This window comes from Balaenoptera physalus, assembly GCF_965194825.1.
Source record: "Balaenoptera physalus genome assembly, chromosome: 11".
In the NCBI taxonomy this organism is placed as follows: domain Eukaryota; kingdom Metazoa; phylum Chordata; class Mammalia; order Artiodactyla; family Balaenopteridae; genus Balaenoptera; species Balaenoptera physalus.
The window spans coordinates 77,397,198-77,416,004 of NC_138896.1; the positions used below are offsets into that span (position 1 = coordinate 77,397,198).

The 18,807-nt window shown below is 42.0% G+C and overlaps 1 protein-coding gene across 4 annotated transcripts in view; it reads right to left on the minus strand.

Annotated features, from left to right (window-relative positions):
* Positions 1-18,807, minus strand: part of ERC2 (ELKS/RAB6-interacting/CAST family member 2) — a 954,807-nt gene that overhangs the window by 121,922 nt on the left and 814,078 nt on the right. The window lies entirely within an intron of this gene.

The following is an 18,807-nucleotide window of genomic DNA, read 5'->3' on the forward strand; positions in this document are numbered from 1 at the left end:
AATGAAAAGCTAAGGAAGTGGGCAACACTGGGAAACTCTTCATCAGCATTCCTTTTTGACCCTTGAAGAACTGTCCTTGATGGCCCTGAGCGTGTGAGCCTTTGCATCACTGTTAAGCTGCAAGGTATTTGGAAACAAAGTTTTGAGAAAAGCCACAAAAATCAAAGGAGATAAGGCAAAATGACCTGCTGCTGATTAGTGCTGATAATCAGCTCTGGTGGTCACCAAAGTTAGGACTTCCAACCCTTCAAGAAACTAGCAGGAGAGAAATGATGGAGTAACTCCCCCACGTCTGCTAATGCATATTTGCTAAGGAATGGCTGCTCCAGTCCACAGACCATCCTAGACCATGGATGAGCAATGATCACTTTTTCTAGCCTTTACACATGCAACTGGCTAATATACACCACTAATGAGCTTTTACTAGCCAGCCCTGCTTCCATACTGAATATAGCCCAAGCCAGTGACTGCTTTCATTACAGAAGGAAATAAATGGCTTCTCAAGGTTCTTCAGAAAAGGTGGCATTGGAAAAGTAACCCCTAACAGATGCACAGCACAGAAGAATTGCTACTGCTCACCAAAGACGTAAAACCTAAATAAAAATACCTTTAGCTACCACAGAAGCTCCACAAGCACCTTAAACTTGTCATCTGTACATAAGAACACAGGTTGTAGGGTCTCTCAGACCTGGAGTTCTGTTCAACATGTAAGAGCCATGTAACCTTGGCCAAGCAACATCTCTGAGTACCAGTTCCTAGCCTTTAAAATGGAGCCAATATCTACCTACCTCTTTGGACATCATACAGGTCAAATGGATTAACACATATAAAGCATTTAGATTATGGCTGGCATGTGAGAATTATTCTATAAATATTAGTTACTGCTATTAATGTAAAATCAAGAAAAGAACCACCTCTACCCCACTACACAGTGTTGTTATTAAGGGCTATGAGTAAATTCTGATCAGTGGAAAAATCCTCCCTGAATGAGACAGAAACACAGAAAAATTTGGCTTCAGCTTCATAATACTGTTGAGTCAACTGTTTCTCTAGAAATTTCCCTTTTCTCTGGGTCCATTTTAACAATCATCTTTAGCACAACAAACCAGATTAGTCATGTGGGTGATCCAGTATTGTCACTTTAATACTTGGAAGCTACAAGTGTATAGACAAGATTAGTGGGAGGACAAGTAACTTAAAGTCATGGAACCATGGGACCATGGAGCTGCCTAGGACTTTGAAAACCTTTCAGCTTAACTGCTTCATGATATAGACACCAAGAGGGAAAGTATCTTACCTCGGGCCACAAGGGACAGAGGAAGGACTAAAATCCTCAGTCCGGGACATTTTGGCCACTGCCACTTTTAACTCAAGAGATTAGCTGTTCTTTGGAGTTTCAGTAGAACTTGACTGTAAAATCATCTTGACTTGGTGCCATTTATTGATGGGGAGGAAGGGGCTGAGGTCATATTTTAGCTACTGATTCAGTTCTTTCAATGGTTACTGATACATTTAGGCTTGTTTTCTATTTTATTTTGGGTCAATTTTGGAATTGTTTATTTTTTCAGGAAATTGTTCATTGTATCTGGTTTTAAAAATATACTGGCACAAAGTTAGTCATAACACCTTGTATAATAAAAACAAGTCCCTATTGTATCTGTAGTTATGTCTCTATCTTACTTCCTAATGAAGCATGTTGTGGCTTCTCTACTTTCTTTCTCCTGTCTGGCCTGGACAAAGGTTAGACTATAGAAGAGCTGTCCAACAGAACTTTCTGCCACCACGGAAATCTTCCACTATGTGCTTGTACAATATGGATAGACCCGCACTGTCCAACACTGCAGCAGCAGCCCCTAGCTCAATGTGGTTATTGAGCCCTTGAAATATGACTGAGGAACTGAATTAAAATTTTTATTTAATTTAATTAATTTATATTTAAATAGTCACATGTGGCTAGTGGTTATCACATTGGACAACGCAGGTAGATATAAAACCTTTTCGAAGATTTAGCTTTTCCTGGATCATTTCTTGTTACCGTTGATGTTCTCTATTTTATATATTTATGCCTTTGACCTAAAAAAAAATTTCCTTCATTTTACTTCTTTACGTTTACTCTGTTTCTATGAAGACTAGTCATCAGCTGGGACACAGACCTATGCAGCACTCTATTGAGACCTGAATTCCTTCTTCCTTGGATTCAAGTCCCAAAGGCTTAGTAGAAAAAGTCTGTGTAAAAGGTTACTGAAGAGAAAAGCTGAAAAGCTGAAGGCCTCCCAGATGAAAGCCAAGCCAGAAACCTGGCTGTTAAGAATATTTTCTCTCCTCTGAAAAATGAATTAGTTGAATCCAATGTGACACTGAAAGGAAAATCAAAATGCTTGAAGAGCAGGTTGTGGACTTGAACACCCATGTAACTGGATTCCTCCTTGGGACTGAAGGCTCTGACACATGATACTTTGTAGAGAGGGTCCTGCTAGCCTTGCTGAAATCTGGACACCAAGGGCCTTTTTTATATGGGGAATTTTTAATATAAATAGACTTGAGAACCAGGAGCTTAGCTACCCAGGGATTTCTGCCATTTGGGACTAAGTAAGGATGGAAGCAACAGGAAAAAGAAACAGATGAACCACTGTAAAGGGATGAGAAGAAATCTCCTTCTGACTAGAGGGAGTCAGTCTCCAGGCTTGAAGGTGAGAGCCACCCTCCATAAAATAAGAATTCATTACACTTCCATTCCACGGTCCTCCAGGTCTTGCTGTACTTTGTGCCATCATACAATATATATTGTGAAACTCAATATCAGAAGGGATGCCCAGGCAGGGTGACGGGGAGGCCGCAGCTCCCAGAGACTATCAGAACCCACTGAGCAATGAATTCTGGAGGCTTAGGCTTTTTCTGCTTTGATGGCTGGGGTTGGGAGCAAGGGGCAAGGCTTACCCCAAAGGGACTCGAAAACACCAGAAATAAAGAGAATGAACCTAAAACACAACGAAACTTATGGTGATTTGGAGAGCACTGCAGGTAAAGTTAGCCTATGATTTCAAATTTTCCTGGTGATTTTACTACAGTACTTCAAGGTGTCTTATAATATCCTCGTCTCTTGCTACTTTTGAATTGTACTCTAAATGGCGGGAGAATCCTAACCACTTACATTATGTAGTTATACCCAGAAAGTTACAGACTCGCGTATTAGCTGTTCCCTGATAATTTGTCTCATTAAACAACTAATTACAGTGCCAGGCACTGTGCCAGGGGCAGGGCTCATAATGGTAAATCATACAGATAAAGGTACTTCTCGTGGATGGATATTCTACTGAAGACAGACAGACAAACATGTTCTCAAATAAACAACATAACATGGTGACAAGTGCTATCATGAGTACAAAACAGGTGAATGTGATGGGGAGGGTCTGGAGGACAAGGGAGGCACTTTGGATGGTGTGGTTGGGGAGGGCCACCTCAGCAGTAACAGGCTGAGAACTACACGACAAGAAGTCTTGCAAAGATGGAGGTGAATGGGTTCCAGGCCCAGGAGACAGCAGGCTCAGAGGTTCTGAGGTAGGAATAAGCTTGACATGTTGGAGGGGCAGAAGAAAGCCAGGGTTCCAGGGCTGCAGTGAACCATGGTATGGTGGTAGGAGAGAAGGTAGGCGAGGGATACAGGGGCCAGACTGGAGGGGCTCTTTTGAGTGAGAGTAAGGGCTTTGGATTATAGGTTCATGAAATACTAGAGGCCTCTCTCCTAAAGTACAGTGTCAGCTAAGACAGGTTTTATACTTCCTTACTGACTCGCAAAGCATAGTAGACCCTGATCTGAGTGAGTTTTCCTCAAAGAAAGGGCAGATTACATTGGTGCTTTTTGCTCAATGAGCTGGGCAAGAAACCAAGTTCTTCCAAGAACTCCCCATGTGTCTCTGACCATCAAAGACCCTACTGTGGGGGCTTCACTGAGCTCCGGGGCCTCCCTGGTGGGCACACAGTCAACTCGGGGAGGCCCAAACCCCTCGGCAATCATCCTGCTTCCACCTCTGGATTTCACACAAAGATTTTTTTTCCTCTGCCACTGGGAAAAGTACATAAAATAGGTGTGCCACTTGAAAATCAGACAGAGAGTAAATATACAGGGCAGCTGGGCTGTGATCTAGATAACACGGGAGAATCTAAGAGTGGGAAGTCACGTAACATAAAAATAAGAAAGAAAGAAAGAGAGAGAGAGAGAGAGAGGAAGGAAGGAAGGAAGGAAGGAAGAAAGAAAGAAAGAAAAAGAAAGAAAGAAAGAAAAAGAAAGAAAGAAAGAAAGAATGAATCATGGCAGTAATGATTGGTTTGGAAAAAAAAAAAATAGATGGAAAGAATTTGGAAGGTAACAACTTCCAGATGGTCCGGGTGGTGAAGATAGCTATATATAGAGAAAGAGGGGCTAATTAGTTCCTGGGCCGAGGCCCCAGTTTCTGTTAAGTGAGTGATTGTCTCATGGTGGTTTAGTCCAATACTAAGGGACATACACCACATCGCAAGTAAATTAAGTATTTGGGTTTTTTCCCAAGCAATGGGAATTGCCCAACCTTAATACAATTAATTAAGACTCAATGAATGTTTAATTTAGTTCTGGTGCTTGCACCAGGGACACAATGGGCTCTTTGTTTTGGCTAGGGCTCCTAAATATTGGAAAAAGGGAGGCAGGCTGAAAGAGAGCAAGGGTTAGTCAATAGCTTTCCCCCAAATGCGCAGATGCACAAGTTGGTTTCCAAACGTAACAGCCAATTCAGTGAAACCCAAGAGGTTGCCCTAGGAGGAGGCTGTGGACCTTCCAGGAGGAAAGGAAAATTATTGCCTCACGCCTCTGGGTTGGCACCGAAAGTTATAAGCTAGTCTTTCAAACGCCCTCTCCAAAACTCTAGCTCTGCCAAATAAATGGACCATCTTTACAGTGCATGCTCAGCTAAACTCTCATTTGATTTCTTCCTAATTTTGAGTCAGAAATTCCCAGCAGTGAAAAGAAGGTTTGAGAAAATTTAGGAGGTAGGAAGAGTGGTTGGAATGCTCCTTCCAGAATACTGTGACCAAATGGACTGCGTTTGGCTGGCCACTCACCATCACCTGACAGGCGCTGGACAAACACGTGGGGATTTTTATCACTATAGAATCCACACTACTGGCTCCTGAGAAAACCCCACAAAGAACAACAACAGCAAAAAGTGCTTCCGTTTACTGCGTATCTACCGTGTGTCAGCTGTGTGTGGTGTTTCTCACAGATTATCTCATTCAACTTTCACAACAACTTTGAACAGTCAGCGTTCTCACCATCCCCTGGGGTACACATGCAGAAGCTGAGGCTCTGAGATATTAAGTACTTTGCCCAAGATCTCACAGCTAGTAAATGGAGGAATTGGGATTGCAACCAAGGATGCTTGGCCCTGGAGCCTGCACCTACTCTTGCTCACTCCTGACGCTGTGCTGAGTTACTCTCTAGGTGAACTCCCACGGGGTGGATGAGCTAGAGGGACTGCCAATCAGCTGGCTCTCTCTATGCACACTAGCAGAGGAAGGCTCAACATTTTAGCCAGAGAGCAAATGCCTCCTGTACGCCCATCTGTATAGCAACTTGCAGAGCTGGCAAATGGTGAGAACGACAGGTGGATCCATAGAACAATGGCTTCCCATCCTGGTCAAGGTGGACCAGAGAACTAATTGGTTGGAGAAGAGAATCAAGGAGGTCCAGGGCATGAATAACTGTGAGGCTCAAGCCTTTTTTTTTTTTTTCTGGAATCTGGTCCTGCTCCCTCTTAATCCACTGCTGGAAGGCTGTCAAGCTCTGGGAGACAGGGTGAGATGAAGGTAAGGAGGCAAGGATTATTGGCCCAAATTCCCATCGCTTCATTCTCTTGTTTGGTTTCGGTGAAAGCCCAAGGGGTGGCCCAAAGACACCCGGCTTGACCATGGGCTAATTAGCCCCCACCTTCACCTTACCCTATAGGACCTTTAGCAGCCTGAGGTGATTTCAGTCCTAACCTAAAACTTTAAGACTACTCAGGAGATGTAACTCACCTAAACTATCTTAGATTATAAAATTTAGAGCAGAGAAGAAAAGAAGTTGGTTAGCTAGCTAAGTTTCTAAGAGGTTCAATGACTTATGAGAGGTCACCAGGCAAAACCAGGACAAAAAAGGCAAGCATCCAAATTCCTAGTATGTGGCCTTCCCATTATATCATCCTGTCATTATTTTTTCCCTAGTATCCACTAGTTGTCCAGTGGTCCATCTATGCATTCAGTCAAGAGAATCCTTATTGCCTACTATCTGCAAAGCATTGGAAAGTGCAAATATAAGTAACTCTACTCTCTTGTGGGCTTTCGTGGGTTCTAAGACAAGTAACTGATGACTTGTACTGTGCCTGATCTACAGAAGCACTCAACAGAAGTTTGCTAAAGAGATGCATGAAAGCACCCGGATAACATAACTCAGGGAAGACTAAAAAGAGCTAGAAATACCCCTGGATTTCAATACAATTGGAAGAGTACCTGGTGCAGAGAAGGCACTTCAAACTATTTATTGAATGAACGAATAAGTGAATGAACAAACAGACGTGTCTCCAGCATAATCTGCACTGCTGGGCTTTAAGAACACTAGGCAATAGCGACTGTGGAGTAATCACTCCCTCACATGACCTTTGCGAGGGGATCTTGTGTTAGTTCAGGAGGTAAGATCTCAGGACTCTGGAATCAGAAAGACCTACACTGCAGGAATCCTGCTGTGCCACCTACTCACCATATGTCCTTGGCAAGTCAGTACCTTGTCCTCTCCAATTCTTGCCCAGTAAGAAGGCAAAATAATACAGCCTCCCTTATTAGGCTGGTGGGAAGATTAGAACTTGGTAAAGTAAAATGCTCAAGAAATACACGCAATTCCTATGGGAATTCTTTCAAACTTAACTAAAAGCTTCTCTATTTTATCCATCCTTCCGCCCATCCATCCATTTATTTACCTATTTGTACTTCCTATTCACCAGGCATTATCTTAGCATTCTGGAAGTACTAACACATTCAATCCTCATAACAACCCAATGTGTCAGGTACCATTATCTTCCATTTTACAAACAAGGAAAACAAACAGCAAAGAGGTTAAGTGACTTTCCAAAGTCACATAGCTACAAAGTGACCAAGGCAGGAGTCCCATGCAGGCACCCTGGCCTCTGAGTCTGTGCACTTGGTCGCTGTGCTATGCTGCTTGCCAACAGCGAAAGGAGGCTCACTTTCTGTCCCCTGAAAACATAAATGGTCTTTTCACCACTATTCCCACATGGTTCAAAAGACTACTTTTCACAAGACTAATACCTAATACTTAAAAAAATATGTGATCGTCAAAATGGTCATGTCAGCCTGGCAAGGCATAGCTATAGCTCTGAACCCACTTGTTAGAGGAGGGACATGGTTCACTGAAGCAAACAGCACCAGGACACTGGTGACTAGATGCTCACCACCCACAGCTCCTATAGCACCATCAGGCTGATGATGTGGTTTCTCCATCCACGGCATGACCGGGTTGGTCTGGGACCTCAATTTGATGCCAGGCAAAGCACAAGATGTCCAGACAACTCTGGTGGCATTTCTTGCCTTGGAGGATTCAGCCACTGCTTCAAGTGTCATCTTCTGAACTCTGCCCTATATCTCTAATTCTTCATCATAATCATATTTATAATCATAATTAAAAAACAGGTTTTAATCTTTAGCAATATGAGCCAGAGATTTCATATATGTTATCTCAGATAACCCTGTAATAACCACATGAGTTAGGTGTTGCTGTCTACATTTTAAAACTGGAGTGCATGCTTGGTGTCAGTCTATTTATCTCTTGTAAAAATAAAAAAAAAAATAAAAATAAAAAAAATAAAAAATAAAACAAAAAAATAAAACTGGAGTGCAGAGTTTCCTTTATTTCTTTATTTCTCTGCCAGGCCTATGCCCATGGTTAACCAGTTAGTCTAGCTGGGAGTGGGCACATACCCAGGTCACTCTTTCCACTACTCCATTCTGCCTGCCCTTTGTATGGCACAAAGCTCCATGACCCTCTCATGATGATAATTTTATTATCTATGGATGAGAAATTACACAATGACAAAAATGTATCAGGGATACATCAACCCTTTTAAATTATTTTGTATTTTATCAACCACACCAAATCTACGTATATTTGAAAAACAGTCAACTATACTATATTATCTATCAATCCAGTGGTTAGACGGCACATTTGGGCATTTTATAAAATAACTGTGTCCCTTGCCCACAGAGTTTCTGAAAATGCAGGAACCACTGGCAAGCATATGTGTCTCCCTCTACTGGGCTATGAGTTCCTTAGGGACTGCTTCTTACTTCAGTGCTTAGCATATAAAAGGTGTTTAATTTAACATGTGTTGACAGAGCAGATACATTCATAAACACGCAATGGCCTTTCATTCATTCAAGAAATATTTATTGAGTACCTTCTATGTGCCAGGCACTGGTCTAGAACCTGGGGCCATAGCAGTGAAAAAATGGAAATAGATGAAATAAATGAAATAGATGAACTCATACACAGTAAATCATAAGCACGTGAATTAATATATACAACCTAACTGGGAGGCAGATATGCATTATTCTCATTAAAAAGGTAAATGAAGTTAATAAGTGACTTGCCTCTTGTGCCCAGCAAGTTGGGGGCAACAAGCCAGGAGAGGAGCTCTTATAAAGTTGTCGCTGAGACACATTACTTTTATTCTAATGCAAAGGCTTCCAGGTGATTAATATCCTCAGACTGTAGCAACTAGATTATCAAGCTTATATTGCCAATATGAGTAAAAACAATAATCTCTAATGTTCAGATAGCACCTTTTCTATCTAATCTCTTTCACTCTACCATTATTTCATTTTAAAGATAACGAAGGTGAGGCCTAAGGAATACCTTACCAAAATTTACATAGTTAGTAATTTCGGATACTTCTTAGATATATTTTCTTAAATATGGAATATGGATTTTGTTTTGTAAAATATATATCTGACCATTTAATCTTTTCCTTCTAGGTTATCTATATAACTTATTTATTGAACAAACATTATTGAGGCCCTAATATACCCAGGGTACTGTGGTACATTCTGAGGATACTTCAGGGGATAATTTAGACACGGTTCATTTCCTATAGAATTTACAGTTTGTTGGGGAAAGACAGTTATTGAACAAGTTTTGACTCTTATAAAACACTTTCAAGGAATTCTCTTCAAATTTGCACCCTGGTTAGTCACAGATATCACATGTATCTTTCCACTTGCCTTTTGTGTTCTATAGCATACTGGTAGACCCAGATACATTGGCCATTAGTTAGGTGGAAGAACCAAGACTCATCAGCTACACATAAAGAGGGCCAGTGGTGTTCGGGGTACAGGGATTGAAATTAAGTATTCTAGAGGTTCAGTGAAATGGGTAGGCTCTAAAGTTGAATTCTAAAGCAGAAGCCTAGAGAGGTGAACATAAGCAAGAACACAAAGGTGGAATTTCCTAAGGCAGGAGAGGGAAGAGGGACATGTTGGTGGGACTAAATTCAGCATACGCAGGGACAGAGTCCATAGACCATATATTCAGCAGAAGAGGGTGAGGGGTGGCCAAGGCAGGCTCAGAAGTAAAGGCCATAGTGAATCTCAAAAGGACAGTTGTGGCATAGATGGCGGGTGGACTGACAGATGCTGCCTGTAATGGGGTAACTAAAGGCTTCCCCTGAGAGCCTTCTCTGGGACTAGACAGTCCCTGAGAGAAGAATATTTCCTAGCTCGCAACTCGGAGTCAAATGAGAAAGCCCTTTATAATTCTAATGAAATTGGGGGGGGGGGGGAAGGGTGGGTCTTATTTTTCTTAGCAGAAAAATCCCCTTCTACGTAAAGACTCACTTTTGTTGGGTGAATATTTTAATATGACTGAGGCTGCCAAAAGGCAAGTTGAATAACAATGGATTGTTGATAAGTTGCCTTTTAAGAAGGATGGGTCCAGTCAACCTGAGTAGTTCTTTAAGTAAGGTCATTTAAGTTTTGAGTAGAATCTGAATTTTTTAGGACAATAGAAAATAATTTAGAGATTTATGGGGAAAACATCAAGAAATAAAGTCTATTCGTTGGTATACCTATTGGCTAGTAGCCAAAGAATCACTCTTGGAGAAAAAAAATCTAATAGAGATTATCATTAAGCCGTTTGCTGTGAGGTATGCAACGTAAATTTACTCCTTTATTTCTTCAATTAAAAACTGTATCTTCTCTTTAGAAACTCTTAAATCAGGATTTTACTTTTTTCACCTACTTTAGAAAAGGTATCACTTTCATTTGTACGGGAAATCAAGTAAACGTCATATGCTTAATATCAGTCATCTACTCTTCTGTAATAGAACATGTCCAACCAAAATATCTGCATCAGATATTTAAGGGGGGGGGATTACAAGGTCAATTAGTGAAATTATTAGTTTTCCAAACTGGAAGGTTCCATATCCCTGTCTTGCCATATTTATTTCTGCTCTGAAGTGACAGCTAATGTGAAGTAGAATATTCTAATAAAACCCGAAAAATTGAGAAAAAAAAATCTGCATTGCTCCTTAATGCTTCCGTGAAGTACACTTGACTTTGGAGCACATGACCAAGTACTGAGTCCTTACTAAAGTTGGTAGAGGAAAAACTAGAGGTTATTCATATGGGGAGTCATATACAGATTACAATAATAATAATAATTGATGTTACTTAGCACTACTATGTCTTAATGCTTTCCTTACTTTCATTACTTTCCTTAATGCTCTCCTTTCCTTCCTAACTTCCTCATTGAAGTTAATCTTTACTCCAATGATATGCTTTAGTGTACAGCTATGGTGTTAATTACCTTGGCCTTGAATTGACACACATTACTACTTCTCATTTGCCACTGGCAAAACTTAGTTCTGTGGTAACATTAGATAGAAAAGAAGCTGGAAAATGCATTCTCTTCCTAGAAATAATTCTGTACTTTGAAAGAGAGAGCACACACTTGATAGACAGCCAGTCATATTGGCCATATCAGCCAGGTGGATAGTATCCCCGTTACATAGACGAGAAAACTGAGGCTTAGAGCAATCAACTTCCTCAATGTCTCACAAATAGAAGTGGAAGAGCCTGCTCCATGCCGGATGTTTTTTTAGATGCTTAATGCATATTTAAGTTTAAGGCAAAGATCTGTTAAGTTAGATGAAACAAAGTTAAGCCAATAGTCGCAACGAACAGAATTAAAAGACAGCAGGAGCCATTAAATAGAATAAATAACTTCTCTACGTACTGATAAGGAATGAACTCCAAGATATGTTGTTAAATGAAAAAGAAAGAGCAAACCAGGTTGATACAATTTGTATATCTTAAAATCGTCTTTATACACACTCATTTGTCCTCATGCATACACAGGCTGTCTCTGGAAGGAGGATACACAAACTGCTGGCACAGTAATTTCTTCTGGGGAAGGGAAGTGAAGGTTTGGAGAGGTGCTGACCTTTCATTATAAACCCATTTATACTTTTTGAGTATTTTATTTTGCACATGTAATTACCTATGACAAATTTAAGATTTAAATAAAAATACAAAAAGTGATCAGAAGATAGCATAAGCCTTTGAGAAGTGCTGCTCTTCTTCCAGGCTGGAGGAAACTCCTTTGAGCTGACCTTCCATCCACATTCTTGACTGCTGCCCAGTTTGCAAGAACACTATTCCTGACGCCCTTTGATTTGACACCATAGTGACTCCCGACAACCTTAGGGGACACTGACCATGGTGCCATTGCCGATAAACAACTCTTAGACATGGTTCTGCTTCCCCATTTCCTGGCAACTGAATGATCCAGGTCAACTAATCACCAATCCAACCCACCCCCCAAATTTACCACTTGTGTCTGCATCTACTTCCTGATGACTGATGAGCCGTCATCCTGGATAACTGGCCCAGGGCAGCACACACATAGAAAATCTGCAGAAATAAACGGAGATGTACAGCTTGGTAAAAAAGTGATTTTGAGAACATTATCCTTTGAGAACAAAGGATAATGAAGTTTCAAATGTGAATTTTTATGATTAAGGATTTTAAAAGAAAACAGGTATCACTTTTCTCCATTCTTGCTTATCAGAGCAAATCATTAGTGATTTTTATGCCAGCTATCTCATTAGGTCAAGTTTTACCTCAGCCAGAACTAATTTTCACAGACATGAAAGTAGGTGCAAACAACCTAAAAAAGAAGAGAAAGGGAGTAAAGTGTCTGCCCTTATGGAGCTTACTTACATTCTACTGAGTCCAGGAAGAATTAATACATTTCTCCTTTGACCCTTCATGCAAAAGCAAATTTAAACCTTAAAGGATTTTGTCCTTGATTCTTTTTAATCAATACAAAGATGATTCAGATACACATCTCTCCAGGCCCCTTTCCTTTCTGTCTATAGGCTGCATCATAAAACATACCATGCCTGGGAATAAAGGATCTCAGATGGGAAAGGCCTCTTGCTCTGCCTACCTCCCACATGGCCCGCTAGTGGCTCCATTTGTGTTCCAAGAGCAGGGGACCTGTCACTCCAAAGGGGCCCCTTCAGATGTGGTGAGTTTGTGACACTTATCAAATGCTGCAGAGACCTCTGCATTAGGCCAGCTTAGTACAAAAGGGTCTGGTTCCCTTCTCTTCTCAAGTCTGTGGTTTTTACAGGGGATCTGAAGGGGTGGTTAGGAATTCAGGTCATGGAATGCCCCAGACATGAATGCCGTTTATAAGAATCTGCTCATGCCAGAAGTAATAGACAAAAGTCAAAGTAATTTATTTCCTTTGAATATTACATTTTATGCATTCACGCATCCTCCCAGGATATCCAATCCACAGACTCTGCCTTGAAGCTACTTGGGATGTATGTACACCACACATCCATGCTCCTACTGTTTATTGGGACCAGCTTGCTCCATTTCTACCATCCTGCCTGATTCTACCTATTAAATATTGTCAGTCTTGGCTGTAACATAATCCTGGCTGAGATTCACATGCGAGATGTAATCTTGACAAGCCATTTGGAATCTCTTCTAAAAAAATGTAAAAGCCAGCTTTCTGCCAGAGGAATGAATCAATCTGATAAAAATGTATACAGGGGAAGCCTAATCAGTTCATATGAGAACTTGTCAGTAGAACCTCTACTTGGACTGTAAGATTAAACCATCTTCATAAATTGTCATTAGAAGGAGGCATGGTCCATTCAGCTGTCCTCCTATTTCTAGTTAGAAACTCTGGTTTGCATTTCTCGGATGGAGACGTTGGCAAAAGCCATGTCAAGAACGAGCATCAGAAGGATAATGAAATCTCACTTCTACTCACTAATAGTGGTTCATTTTTAACCTGTGAAAGCAGGATGGTAGCTCTTCCCTCTCCCACAGCAGTTTGGAGAGTTCTGAAGGGGAAAATCTGCCTCGCTTTATTATTTCTTTTTTCTAAACATCCTTTTTTTTGACCTCTTACCAGATAATCACCCACTGATTATTTTAAAGGTATGCTAATATTTAGACAAATCCTCCAAGATCTCTCTCAGGTTGGAACAGGAAATGCTTTATGTCATTTTAATGTTTATCAACATTAGTGGTGAAATCATATCATTATGAAGGAAAACATTTTCAGATGATTTTTTGATACCGTCCAAACCAATCTGTGTGTGAGTTCAGGATGACGCACAATGAAGAACCATCTCAAACACAGGCTTTGCCAAATGAGTTAGCGATTTCACTCACATCACTTTAAATGGCAAGAGTTTCCATCAGAGAGTTAAAAAAATAAATTTTCAACCTTTCTATCTTTCTTCCCTTCTCACAGTAATCCACACTAACAGGGGGAGATTAAGGACAAACGTGAGCCACGTTGTCAGAGAGTAAAGTTGACAGCACAGGATTTGGAGACTAACAGGCCTGGTTCCAGCCCTGGTTCTGTGGCTTTCTGGCTTAATGACCTTGGGAAAGTTACTCAGCCTCCCTCAGCCTCCATTTCACTGTCTGCAAAATGGAATGATAACATCATCAACTCACACAGTTGTTCAAAGGATTGCGCACAGTGCCTGAGATACTTTGTGGGCCTAGCATAGTGTATAGAGCACCTTGATGACGGGTGATTATTTGTTCCATGAATGAATGAATGGATCAATGAATGAATCTATTCCCACCAAAACAGTAATGTTTTAAATCAGGGGTTAGTTGGCAAACTTCTCCTGCAAGGGGCCAGAGAATAAATGTTTTAGGCTTTGTAGGCCATATGGTCCCTGTTAACAACTTCAGCTCTGCTTTGTAGCAGAGACGAGCCACAGACAATAAAGGAATGGGTGTGGCTGTGCGCCAATAAAACTTTATTTGCAAAGACAGGCAGGGGACTGGATTTAGCCTGCAGGCCATAGTTGGGAGACCCATGTTCTAATGATAAAGCAGACTGACTTTCAAAATAAGTGCTCAGTCATGACTGAGAAGCCCAGCGTCAGCACAAAGCATTCACAGGGAAACTTGGAGGTGATCTGAGGTCAGACCCTCCCAGCTCTACTCCAACCATTCCCTGCGCCCTGTCACACTCTCCCCCACCATTTTCAGGACCCATCACGGTCTCACAGTTATGCTGGGGTCCTCCTGTCTCCCAGTCCCTCTCCTGGGGACTCACCCATCCTACAAACCAGCCTGTATCCAGCTGCTCCCTGGGACCAGTCCTGTGGTGAGGTTCTGGCAGGGCAAAGGCCCCCCGGGAATACATCCCTTCTTTTTCTACTCAAACCACTGACAACCCTCTCTTGCCCCAAATCCTCATAGATGGAAATGGAAACCTTCTTGCCCACAGCCAGGCAAAGAAATGGAAATGCTATTCCTTATCACACTCCTTGTAATCTCAAGAAGATGGAAATGTTGCTGAAGATGGAAAGGCATGGGCCAGAGCTGCTGAAAGAATGGGTTGGGGCTTTGTTGGGGTAACATTTCTATGTGCTGAGCGTCTATCGTGTTCCAGGCACTGCCGAGAGCCCACCCCCCATACCTCAACCCCAAAGCCCTCTGTACAGAGGGAGAAGCAGAGCTCGGAAAGCCTGGAGGACTTGCCCAAAAACACAGCCTGGGAGCAAGGACCGGCACCAAAGCTGCACTGACCCAGGTCTGACCAATTTGAAAGCCCAAGTTATGAAAAACCATTCTCTGCTCCTGGGCACACGTGGCAGCTCTAACCCACTGAGTATTCACTGGAGTCAGGCTTTCAAATTTAGTACAATTTGCAAGCATTTTCCTTATAGACATGTTCACTTGTTTTTTGCCATCTTCCCTGCTAGACTATAAACTCAAAAGAGATTGGTCTGTATACCCAACATGGTCCCTGGTACACTGCAGGTGTTTATTACATATTTGTAGAACTAGTTAAGAAAGCATGAGAATGAGGATATTAGATAGTAGTACTATCTATGGGCCAGGCACCGGGCGGAGAATCTGCCACGCATCAGCTCAACAATGCCTCCAACTCCACAAGCTAGTTACTGTTTTTTCCCGTTTTATTGATGATAAAACTAAGGTTCTGAAAGGTTAACCCTGTGGCTCAAGGTCAGAAAGCTAACAAATGGCAGAAGCAATAACTGAACCCAATTCTGTTGGCCTCTTAACCCAGATTCCTCTTATTCCTTTCAGTTCCTACCACACAATGATCGCCCTTGTCCCAACCCAGGCAGTGAGCCCGTTGGCCCAGGGCCCTGTTCCTTCCACGACAAAAAGTTATCTTTTCTCTTCCTCCCTGACCATGTTTGTTCCTAGTGTCTGGAAATTGCCCTCACCTATAAAATCAGGATAATTTTCCATTGTCAACACACATCCCACCCTCCTCCATGGGGTTTTTGTGAGAATTAACTCCATTTGCAGCCACTAATTAAGTTGTTAAAAGTACAAGTAGCTTTTTCTCCATTTTTACATGGCTTCCCAAATGGTTAATGCTGATTTCTTGGTGCAAACACAAGGAGTTCATAACTTTTCAATGGATTATGAAAGTTATTCCCCCAGGGGCTCGGCAGTCATCGCTGAGCATAGCTTTGACATGATGTCAGTGAATTCAGTCCTTACCGCCCTAATAGTGGTTCTTAATAATATTATTGGAATTGTTATTACCTTCAATTAAAAGGTTGGCCATGAATGACTTACTACTTCAGAGAGATTCCCCAAAGATTCTCATTAGAGTTTGCCGTCCTTTCGCCAAAGGGCACCATAAGAACAGGAACCAGAGTCCTTGCCCATCCCCCAAATAAATACATTAATAAATACACAGCATTCAGAGATTTTATGTTTTTGGCAGGCTACCAGGTTTTAAATTGACTTCCTTAAAGGTGGATAGGGCTGGCTAATCACTACCACTTTGTTTTTAAAAACAAAAAGGAAATCAAAAAACGTTAAATTTTTTTCTTCATTTTTACTCACCAAACTATATTAGAATAGTATTAACAGTGCAGCTGCAGTCTTCACAAAATGGTCCACCTCTTATCTTGCTAGAGACTAGGCAGCACAGAGGTTGGTTTCAAAGACAATATGATGAATGGTCCCTGGTAAACACTACCTATTACATCTCCCTTGACCATACTTGAGGGCTGAGAACACCCTGGAGAAATGCCTTCAAGGTCAGGTGAATGGCTCATTGGATTCAGGGTCAGTGAGCTATCTGACTCTGTAAATGAGCCTAGAGCTGTAGGTAGTTCTCAAGAGAAAAACAGGACCATGTAGGTTGGATCAAAAGAGGGCTTAGACTGTGCCCAGAATTTGATGCTCAGACATCACGGAAACATGTCACCCACCTCTGGGCAGACTGAGTCCAAGTGCTAGGACAGGAACACTACCTGCATCTTCAGAAGTAGTATCAGAATGGCCCCAGACCTAATGCATAGTGAAGAGAACTATCTCAAGGGTATGGGAATGAATCCTGGGGACCCAGCTGCAGAGCTTCAGGGGAGGGTTTTTTTAGGCCAGGACAGACAGTGAATTCATACCCAGGAGATCAGGGAAGCTGGAGTGCCCACAGAAGAGAGAGAAAGCACAAGCTGGGGCCAAAGAGAAAGAAGATACTGGAACACAGTATTTGGTCCATAACGGACACACTCATATTTGTTAGATGAATGAACAAATGGATGGATGATTGGGAGAGACCTAATATTCTGCTCAGCCTGAAAGCTCCATCAACTTAAGTCTGCATCAGCCAAGAAAGACTATCTGTGTGTTACACCTAGGCTCATTTTGACATATATTCCAGAAAACTCTCCCCTGCTTTTAACCCAACCAAACCCAAGCCGATCCACTTGCATGCATTTACGGTACTTCTGTTCCTGTTGGGTATGCGTGTGTTTAATCTTTGTTTCTAAAAAAATTACTTACTTAACCCCCCGGGCTGCTTTTGAGTTTATCAAGGGCAGGAAGCAGATGTTTTCACACTTGGACTCAGGCTGTGAGAGAAGAGGTGCTGCATCACTGTGTTGAGTAGGCAGACCCACGGAGGGCTGGAGCCCCAAGGAGAGCCATGTCAAACTGGGAGGAAATGACTTTAGGAGCATTGCCTAGGAAATCCTGGACTGCCTGATATTAAAGAATGCCACAATTCACAGGTCCTCTGGCTGCATTTTACCTCCCCAGGAGGAGAAGTCTGTGGCTATGTTGGAGCAGCCAAGCCTTGGCTTTGATTCTTTGTCTGCCTCTTTGGTGGCTAACAGGGCCTTCCTGCCTCCTTGACACCCCATTCTTTGTTCATCCATCTTTGTCAAGGAATGACATTCCAGGTCTTTCAGCAAGCCTCCCATTCCAGGAATAGCCTTGCAGCCTGGTTCTGCCCAAATTTCTTTCTGTTCTCAACACATACTATTGCTTTCTCTGTCATATTTTTCTAGAGATCCTACCTTATCTACAGGCCTGGAAGGAGAAACCCCACAAACAGCTTGATCTGCCCTAACTTGCTAGAGTTGACTGTACCAAGAGAGGACTCATGCTTCAGGCAAATTCATCTGTAAGTCTGGCTAGTGACCTGTAGCTTGTGGCCTGGTTCTGAGATTGACCAATGAGTTTCCTCCCCTAGAGATTGAGAAAGAGGGATTTCAAGAGACTGAGGCAGTCCAGGAAAAGGTTGTGGGGACATGCAGGCTATGGCAAGAGTATAATGAAGGTAGAGTAAGTTGGATGAGAGGGGACAAAAGAACAGATGAGAAAACAGAAGACAAACATCTTGATTTTCCACTCTCCAGATCCAGCCCTGTACAGCTCGGCTATGCTTCCAGCCCTTCAACTCTGTGACAGTGCCCTGCAGATTTTCAACAAATCCCTTGCAGCAGATGCTCTTTTTGCCTGCACGTCATTAAGTATAGTTTCTTTTTGTAGCAGGACCTTGATTTTTCCTTTGGGGCATCACAGTTCCCCCATTGTCAGACCCTGGGGAGGGAACATGACACAGGCTTAACTAATCAAAATATCCTATTTCTTAGCTACACAGTGATTGGTTCAGGGATGGGAATGTGATAAAAGTTGCTGTGATGAGATTCCATATAGGGATTTTTGCTGGAACTATTGGGAGAGCGAGACTTTCATATTTCTCGGGAATCTACACAGTTATATAACCATCTGGGGATGTCAGCAGCTGTTTTTCTATCTTATGGTAAATCTCTTGGTGGAATTCTGCTAAGTAATGAGATTTCTTTAGGGGAAAGCAAAGCCAAGAGATGGTGAGAGACAGAGTCCGAATAATTTTTTTTTTTTTAGCCCCTGAATCCAGCCATACCTGAAGGCATGACATCT